General features: G+C 33.1%; 1 long non-coding RNA gene across 1 annotated transcript in view; it reads left to right on the forward strand.

Moving 5' to 3' along the window:
* The window catches only part of LOC111630689, a 79,720-nt gene extending 71,292 nt beyond the window's left edge, over window positions 1–8,428 (forward strand). The window contains exons 2-3 of the long non-coding RNA XR_002757568.1: window positions 754–832; window positions 6,313–8,428. This is a non-coding gene — a long non-coding RNA (uncharacterized LOC111630689). The remainder of the gene's footprint in view (window positions 1–753; window positions 833–6,312) is intronic.
* Window positions 8,429–9,777: the final 1,349 nt, after the last annotated feature.

Below are 9,777 nucleotides of genomic sequence, written 5' to 3' on the forward strand. Positions count from 1 at the left end.
TCAAAGCCGTTATCAGAATTTCTTCATCTAAAGGCTTTAAAGTGGATTTATACGAACTTTGGTATACGTACTCAGCCTTTGAGGAAAGGCTAAACACCTCTACGAAGGCTTTTCGAATGCACAAATCAGCTTCTTTCTGTCTAATAAACAGGAAGGGGGACGAGTTTTGGCTAATTAAAACCTAGCAAATCACCAATGCCCTATGGATAAACGACGTCCTAACAAACTAGTGGGAGCCAATTTGACATATGAATGGCTCAAAGTTCACGTATCAAGCGACACGTCAAGTTTTAGCGACAAGTTTTAACGACAGCTGCACCGGATATAAGCATGGTAAAGGTGGTGGTTTGAAGAATTGAGAAAATAAGGGAGGGCGCAGGGTCGCCCAGTCGACACAGCTTGGGGAATGGTGTTAAAGGTTGAGGTCACTCAGAGGAGGGAGGGTCATTTCCATCGTTACATACCGAAATATTATAGCTTGCTACTGCTGAAGTGGCGTCGTGGGTGGGAATATTTATCTTTAATCCCCATCATATTACAATTAAGTGCCCTTATCTTCATATACAAATCTTCAGATAGATCTTCTCTCCTACTCGATTTTCTTACAAAGTAACAAAGTTTAAATATTATTTTAGTGCCTCATATTATATATAAACGTGATGTTGAGTCTTAAGGCTCATTGTAGCGCTTCTATCGAGTATAGGAGGCCTGTTGATTACACAGAAACTAAGCTTAAACTTTACTGTTTTTCAGGGAGATGAGTGAAGATGCTGAGATATATTGATTAATAACTGAAAATATACAACATCTAGAGCCTCTTATGAAGGAAAAGGTAGACAAAAATCTTTATCTTTTAACGTTAAACTAAACTGTTTGATTTGTTTGCACTGGGAAATTTCGTCTGGACAAGTGTTGTCAACAGTCTTCTGTTTATTTCTATTCAGGAACTCTATCTGCTATTTTTTATCTTATTCCAATGGGAAAAATGATGTTGATTGTATGACTAAACCTTCATTATCTTGGCTTTTTTAAATATCTCGAGAGCTAAATATAGTATTTTAATTAATTAAACCATGCTAGAAAGTCATTTAATTCACTTTTTAAACCATGAAAAACGGTCGTTTATTCCTTTACTTCGCATTAAAAATCGTAAGGTTTTTAGTGTTTATGGACTTAATATACCCTTATAACTCTATTAAATTAGTTTATTTATATATTTTAAAATTATTTTCTTGCAGAAGCAGCGATTTTCAAAGCTCAAAGCACCGTAATCTGTAGTTTTAACCGCATTAAAAGAAGGAAAAAGTGCCTTTATCTCTCTCCAAAAACATTATCTTTTATGCCCTTTACAATAGCTGAAAGCTTATTTTACAACAATTTAATAGAATATTTAACTAAAACACGTTTTAAAAGTTATTTTAAGAGTTATGAAACCCGACTGGTTGGGAGATGTTCGTTCAACTTTTCATAGGGTCGTTTCATAACTTTCTTCGATATATATATGGCCCATATAGGTTTATATAAATCAAAATTCTGTGTAAAATTCCATTGGACTTTACTGATGAAGTGGAAAAAAAATTAAGAAAGTGAAATCCGGCAGTTCTTTCATCATTCACTCTCTTGCCCGGGTTCGGCTTGGCGGACCTTGCAACACCATTAATCTTCCTATTCTCTGCCATCTTCTGTGCTCTCCAGTCAGGGTCATTCGTCATTGGCTGGGCTACCAGGGGTGGAGAGAAGGGGGCCAGATGCGGGGCGCCATCTTATGGCCACTGTGAAAGTTTCTTTCTGTAAATTTTTACTTTACAAAGTCTGTAAGAGGGTACCCAATCCTACGTACACCAATACTCAATCCTATTAAGTTGTAAGAGCTTGTCTCTTCTTCGCTTTGTCTTGATCGTCAAGAAAACAGGATATTGTATTTGTTTGGTGAAGTAATCTTGACAAAAATCGCCAATGCTATCTCACATCTTCCCTAGTACAGCCGCTACTCTCCCCTTCTACCAATTCTTTAAATAAAAATTTTGTTAGCAGCGAAATTTATCTTATCCAAAACAATTTTCATAGATTATTTTTTCCTAAAGAAGAAAAACTTATTATTTTAAATCTTATTTTTTTATTTTACGTCTTACATAATAATTTATATCCTACACGCCTTCAGTTTGCATAGAAACAATGTACTTTCTGCTTAATATTTCTCCTACTCGCCTAAGTTTCAGCATTGATTTTACTAAAATTATATATATATTTTATAAATGTAAGGCATTTTAAAACTAGAATAATGCTTAATTTGATAGTTTTATGATAAGTTAAAACCTTAAAGTTACTTCATTACGAGTTGCAGGGAGAGTTGGAGCAGCATAAATCTATATGCCCATAGGTAAAATGGAAAAGTTTGAAATGCAAAAAGTTTTTTTTTTCATGTAGGTAGTGCGATGAGAATTCATAAGTGCTCCAGCAAGCAAGAAAATTACATAGCATTGTTCGGTTAGGCTGCATTTAGGCTTATATCTGCCAGTTCCATTAAAGCAAAGCACCTGGGATTTCTGTGCGGGGATTGGATTGGAAAGGAGAAGGTCCAGCGCACGCAAAAACCTAGGCAGCGTGCAGTCCGTGACAGGATTGTGACGGGCCAGGACCAGATATCACTTACTCACTCCAGTCCCATCTATCATGGCCGCTCTACTATTGACAGGCGTCTTAGTGACAGATCCTCCGGCGTCGTCCAGGGCTGCTCCTCTTCTCCACTTATCTGATTCAGATTTCAGCTGGGCCCCCATTCAAAACGATATTAAGTATCAGCAAAATGCTAATTCCTTGTAAATTAATATTGTATTCCTCCCACGTTCCAATACGTTAATATATACAACTTCTAGGCGCGCGACTTTATAAAATTCCGCTTTGCTCCTACACCCGGTTAACATCGACGCGTGCTATGAACTCTGACCTTTCAGAGGGAGGAGTTTGAACGAAAAGAATTCACGCGTTTTTCTAAAAATGCGCCTTTTTTTTTCTGTACGCGGCTATCACGTTACGGGTCGATAATACTGTCTACTTTATAGCCTATAACTAGTCATAGATTAGCTATTGGTATGTGAAATGGGACCTATGAGCAATGGTGGAAAATTAATTTAACACGAAGTAGTGCATGGAAAAAATTTGTGGAAAATTTGTTAATAACTTCAGTGAATAGGCGAAAGTTTGGTATGCGCCAATCCATCACATGACTGGGCCTGGAAGGGATATTAAAGGATACTTCCAAGCGGACGGAATTAATAAACAGGTAGAGCATGTCATTATAAGTGCTTAAAACCGTGAATGTGTTGCACACAGAACGCATTTAATGTTGGGAAAGATTAATACTATTCCTCCACAGTTGATGTCCTTCATTAATGATGATACAGAAGTAAAAATATCCAAACATGGGAATTAGCAGTCATTAGAAAATTATTTAATGATTGCTACCACGTGTTTGCATCATCAATTGTATATAAACATCCGAAACACACGACGTAGTGCCAGATAATTAATTAAATTTATCAGCTTGCAAAATAAAGTTGCGCACGTCCAACACTTCGAATGTAATTTTTTTCTCTCTTTTTCTCCCCCTCCCCCCTCTGTCTAACAGGAAAGGTGTCAATGCCGAATTCATAACGTTGTACAGGAAGTCGACGCGGGGTCATAGGTCATAATCATGATAAATGACTAGAGGTATGACATCATAAGAAAGACTGGCTTATTAGGTGGATAAGCTGGTCGCTATGAAGCTTTCCAATTTCTGCTAGGATTTACTGGTTTTTCTAGCCTATAGGCTGAATGGTTTCCTGTAGAATTTCCGTTTTATCATGCCGACATTAATTAATTATCTTACAAAGTGTCTACTTGGCTAGTCTTCTGGCCAACTAAAGATTTTTCAAATAAATTAACAATTTTAAGATAATTGTTTATATTTTATTTCGACTTTGACAAGTGGAGGAGGAGCTATTTCCAGTTTAAAATCTCAATATAGGGTTGAGACCTCAAATAAAAGAACCACGAAGGGGAAATTTAGATGAAGGTTTTAACAGCATGTCGGTTGGAGGCATGCAAGACGTAGATCACGCGTGATTAATCACGCCCACGTTAGGTGACGACGCGAGGGGAGTTACGTCACATGTCAAGAATTAACCAATCGAGTCAATTTTAACAATCCGGGGTCACATCTGAATCAACACGTTAAGGTTTGGGGGAGAATACACTAAAATAAAACTTTATACATATATTTAAAAAAGAATTCCTAATCGGTAGTATAAAATAGGATAGGCATTTCGAAATTTGGATCCAATAAACGGTGAAATGTTATAGTTTTGTTACATTTGACACTCATATTGCGGAGTATAAACACGTTTAAAAAAGTGTAGGCATGGGGATAGGTCATCAATCAGTATTGCATGAAAGGCAAAAGCTCATTAGGACGTACAGCGTTGACGTGTTTATGAAGTCATAAATCTAAAAGCAACCAGTTCACGTCTTTAATGTTCTCTTTTGTTATTCCGTTTCCGGATGATAGTGAAAAAGCTGAACAGTGATTTTGTTAGAAGAAGAAACCAACTGTCAAGTTACTGTTCTTTTTTCTTTTATAACTTCTTATTTTTTATGAATTCTGATTTATTTTCTTGAAATTCCAGAAAAGTATCGTGTCTTGTTTTTTATTTTTTTTATTTTTAATTTTTTATTTCTTGTCTTTCTAATCTTTAGTTAATAATCCCTTTTGTTTCATTTTTATTTTACAATTTTTTTTTTTCCCAGTAACAATATAGATTAGTTTATTCTTGTTTTATTTTATTATTTTATTTTTTTACTGTTATTGTTTAGGTGTTTGTTCTTTATTTAATTGCTTTTAACAAAATTTACATTTAATGTCATTTAGTTTGTCGTGTATAAATTAAAATTTATTATTCTGTGGGATTTGTGTGTCTGTCTGTTATTCCGCGCGACGTGAGACAAAATCTGATTTTTGCACGTTTCACATAATATTATTATTTTTTTTTTCCCCTTATTTATTTATTTATTTATTCTGTTTCATATACCCTATTTTTTTTTTTTTTTGTTCTTTTTAATGCCGTTTGCAGTTAAAGTTATCAGCGTAACAGATGTGATTTAATTCGTTGTTTAGTCATTACATTTTTTGTTTCACCGCAATTTTATTTATTTTTACGTGTTTCTGATAATGTAATTTGTTTCAGATCATGTGGTTAGACTTTTAAAACATTTCTACGCGAAATTAATCCATTTCCAATCACGTGATTAGACTTTATACACGTGGCTTTTATATTTTAATCCGTTTCAACCACGTGATTGTATTTTTTTAAATAAATTTCAATTTAATCTGTTCATTTCGAACCGTATTAATAAATTTTTTATAGAATTAATCTGTTTCGGATTACGTGATTGCATTTTTATAACAATTAATCTGTTTCAATCCACGTGGTTGTGATTTTGTGTAAAGTTATCTATTTCAGATCAGACCACGTGATTGAATTTTTTTAAACAGTCAATTTCATTTAATTCTGTCAATTTCTATTTAAAGTTCAGCTGTCGCGTGAAATTGACGAGATTTAGCAAAATTGACAGGATAAAGAAAGAAAGAAAACAAAACAAATTGAAGCCACGTGGTAGGAATGGACATGACCAGAAAACGACAAAAAAATAAAAAATAAAGAAAATAAAAAATAAAAAGACAATAGGAAACGAAATGGATTAAATTAAAACACGTGACACGAAATAAACAACTTTAATTAAAATGTCACAGAACGAACAAACAAGGCAATTGTGAAATAAAGGAAAATAAAACGAAATAATAGAATAATCGACAATTAATAAAAATAACCTTTAAATCTGTAAAAATAGAGAGGTTTAACGTCTTTATTTGTAAAAATAAATAAATAAATAATATTTTATTTAATTATTTTTTTTTAAAAAATTACATTAACCACGCAGTATGAAACATATTAATTTAATAAAACCCCGTAAAAAGTTAATTAAAATTTAAAATTTTATATAAAATTTGGTAACTTTTTTTAAAGGTTTTTATAATCGTAAAATAATTAGTTACACGTTTTTATGTATAGTAAGCATGAAACCGATTAATTATGCATAAAAGTAATGTAAACACGTGTTCTGAAATAGAAAGATTTAACGGAAATATACAAGAAACTGAAACCACGTGTATTGAAACTGATTAATTTAATAAAACTGTATAAAAATAGTTAATAAATCTAAACTTTTTTCGAATTTTAGTAAATTTCTAAGCTTTTTTCTTTTTTTTTGTAGGTATATAATTAGTTAGAAGTGTTTCGAGGTGGGTCAAACCGTACAACGTAGATGTGCTTCTGGAACCCCAGAAAAGAAAAATACACTGACAGTTAGGTGACGAGTGTGCAGGGAAACAACCAGTCGCCAGTTGTGTGCTTGTGTCTGTACATTTCACAGAAATACCCTTGGGTTCTTTATTCAATCTTCGCAATGCTGTCTTTGGCTAGGAATCTTCTTTCCGTATCGAAATTGCATCACTTTCATGAGAACTTTTTTAAATACTTTTTTTTTTTCTTCCTCTTCTTCCTCCTCCTCTTCTTCTTCTTCTTCCTTTGAAATATTATTGTTACTGTCACTTTTGAATATCCGGAATCCAAACTTTTACTCTTCATTTCCCTTCATTTTTTTTCCTTCTAAAGAAAGAAAACTTTTGCACAATTTTAAACATTTGTTTTTAATTTTATTTTCCTCCCGACTTAAGAGGGGGGAGGGTAAAATTTAATTAATTCTATGAGGCAATTAAGGCTATGGTTTTTTTTTTTCATCCTTTACTAAATAAACAAGCTCGAAGGCTGGAAGAATATTTAAAAATTGATAACTCGTTCTAGCTACTCTATTAATTACTAAAATAGTTCATTAACGAGTTTTTTCTCCTTCCTTAAGGCATCCTTATAATCTTACTAGTAAGGGAACAAAATCTAGTTTTTACTTCAATTATCCTTACTTAGTTTTTAGGGTGACAGATCGGATTTAAACTAAGATTTTTTTAAAGTTATGACGTTAGTCTAATGCTATAGATAGCTTGGCTTCTAGGGAAGATGCTCTTTGTTACTACAGTAGCACAGATTTATAAACACTACTCTTCTTATGTAATGGTACAGTACCTTAACTCAAGTTTTTAATTTTTCATTCAAACTTAATGAGCTGTTAAGTATATGAAATCTGCTACTGTATTGCTACAGTAGCAGACTTACCTTTCCTCACTTTTATGGAAGAGTAGCAAACAAAACACAATAAGCAATGGCTACGTTACTGTAGTAGTAGTAGTAGTTTACTAACTATTCTTAGAGCCTTTTTCTACTTTTCTATCAGAAGATTAGCCTTAAATATCAATCGTGAGACTTATAAATCAATAATTTTATAATACCAAACGCATTAATATTGTTTCTATAATAGTACAGATTTTTGAAAGTTTAAAATAGGGAGTCTTTCTCTATACAATGGGTGAATATAGTCTTATTTTCAGTATGTTGTGATTAATTTAACTTATTTTTCTCCACACTATAATGATTATAGCCTTATTTTACTATACACTATGGTAAAGATAGCCTTTATCTCTACACCACATTGAAAATAGCCTTAAATTTAAACCAAAAAAAAATCCCATCGAATCTACAGTAACAGGCATTATTGTTACTCTGATTGATTCCAACGTAGAGTATATTTTATTATTTAGCCTGTAGCCTTATCTCATTTTATATCTGTCACTGTTTTTGATATATTACAATAAGCGAGCACACAACAATTTTTTATTTTTATTTTATTTTATTTATTTTTTTAAGCCTAGATCATCCTCAGATTGAATCGACCAACGGGTATTAAATTGGTAAAGAGATGATGGATGATGGATAGAGCTGTCTTCTTCGGTACGAGAAGGGACCACCAAAAAATATTCTCGATTCCGAGACAGTAATGGCTGCCCAGAAGACAAGCGAACAAGAATTTTCTTCTTCTTCTTCTTATTCTTATTTTGTAGGCCCCCCTGCTAGTCGACACCCCTCTACCCCTCTAAAGTTTTACGGGTTGGAACGAGAGAAATGTCAGAAGATTTGAGTTGTTGTACTATTTTGATGACAAAAAAAAATATAACGTGCCCTACATAGGAAGACGGATTAAGTGGGATATAATGAATGACGTCACTTTTTTCATCCCTACTTTTCACGGTTACTTCCGACTGATAGTCAAGATTTCCGACGTGATCAATTGTGAATAAAATGCTCGAATTCTTCACTTCTCTCCTTACAACATCCTTACTTATTTTGCATTGTTATCAATCATGTTTTAAAGTGATATAACACGCACCCAACCTAGAAAAAGAACAATAAAAAATGATGATAATAATAATAATATCAATAATAAATGTATATTTTTAAGGTTTAAAAATAAAATGAAATCAATAAAAATTAACAATTGTCTTTATTTATCTTTATTAATCAATAATTAAAGCAAGAACACGGCTTATTAATCGATACATTATTGTTAATGTAGTAGTAGTAGTGTGAGTTAAAGATAGAGTTTTTCTTTAAGAAAACAACTGGAATGAGGGGTGTTGTTTTCGACTTTAGAAGGTCTGCACCCCTCCAAGAATTTGGAGAAGAGGGAAGTTGGCCGTTTGTTTCACCCACGTGACTGACAAAAATTTTCGGAAGTATTTAAGGGTTCGATCGATAATTAAAGCAACAACACGTGTATAAATCGATACATTTTGTTACTACAGTAGTATTATAAGTGTAAAATGAACGAATTTAAGAAAGGAAGAGACCGTGTCACGTATACATTTTACGAAATTAGAAATTAAATTACCCTATAATAAGGCATACAAATTGACATTTTGTTATTATAATAGTATAAACATTACAGTAGTAATTAAACTTGGGGCTTCTCTAACAAAAACAACTAGTAAGGAGGGTGCTGTTTTGAACTTTTGTAACTCCACCCCCTTTAAAAATTGGGTGAAGTAGACCCACACTTGCCACTCAGTAATAGGGATCAATAAATAACCTTATTATTACGTAATTAATAAAAAAAAAAACGCGTGCAAATCGATACACCCTGTTACTATAGCAGCACACACGGTGCGATAGTAGTTAAAGGAGTGCCTTGTTTAGCAAAAACAACCGGCGAGGAGGGTGTTGTTTTGAAACGTTTACTACGAATTTGGAGAAGGAAGAAGAGAGGACCGTTTGTCACCCACACTATACACAAAATTAGGGATGTCCAGAGGTGTGGTTACTATTTTGGGGTAAGTTACTGTCATAAAAGTGTTTTGTCGAAATGTTTTTCGTGTTCACAATATGTACAACGTGAAGAGAAGGACACTGACAGCTGCCTACTTTCTTCGAGCACTCGACTAATTAATAAACGTCAACTAAATATATCCCTAAATCCCTATTGAAGTAAGTTTATTCCAATGAAAAATGCCATTTTGTCGTGGATGCCCCGAAAATGCAATGATTTATTCTGGAAAAAAATAAAAAAAAAATAAATATAAATAAAAATATAAATAATAAAAATTCACTCGAAATTTAGTTTTCAATTATTTAATTCAGTTTTTAACTAATTACATATGCTAATTTATTCATAATTTAAAAGGGGGAGGGAGGCTCGTGAATTTCTAATGAGCTCTTTCTGCCTGTATATTTGAATTGCTAGTTAAAAGGGCCCGAATTAGCGTAAGGCCTACTGTTCGAATGCCTTCTTGAT

Source organism: Centruroides sculpturatus, unplaced genomic scaffold, assembly GCF_000671375.1.
Source record: "Centruroides sculpturatus isolate CEXI.00-Female unplaced genomic scaffold, Cexi_2.0 scaffold570, whole genome shotgun sequence".
In the NCBI taxonomy this organism is placed as follows: Eukaryota; Metazoa; Arthropoda; class Arachnida; order Scorpiones; family Buthidae; genus Centruroides; species Centruroides sculpturatus.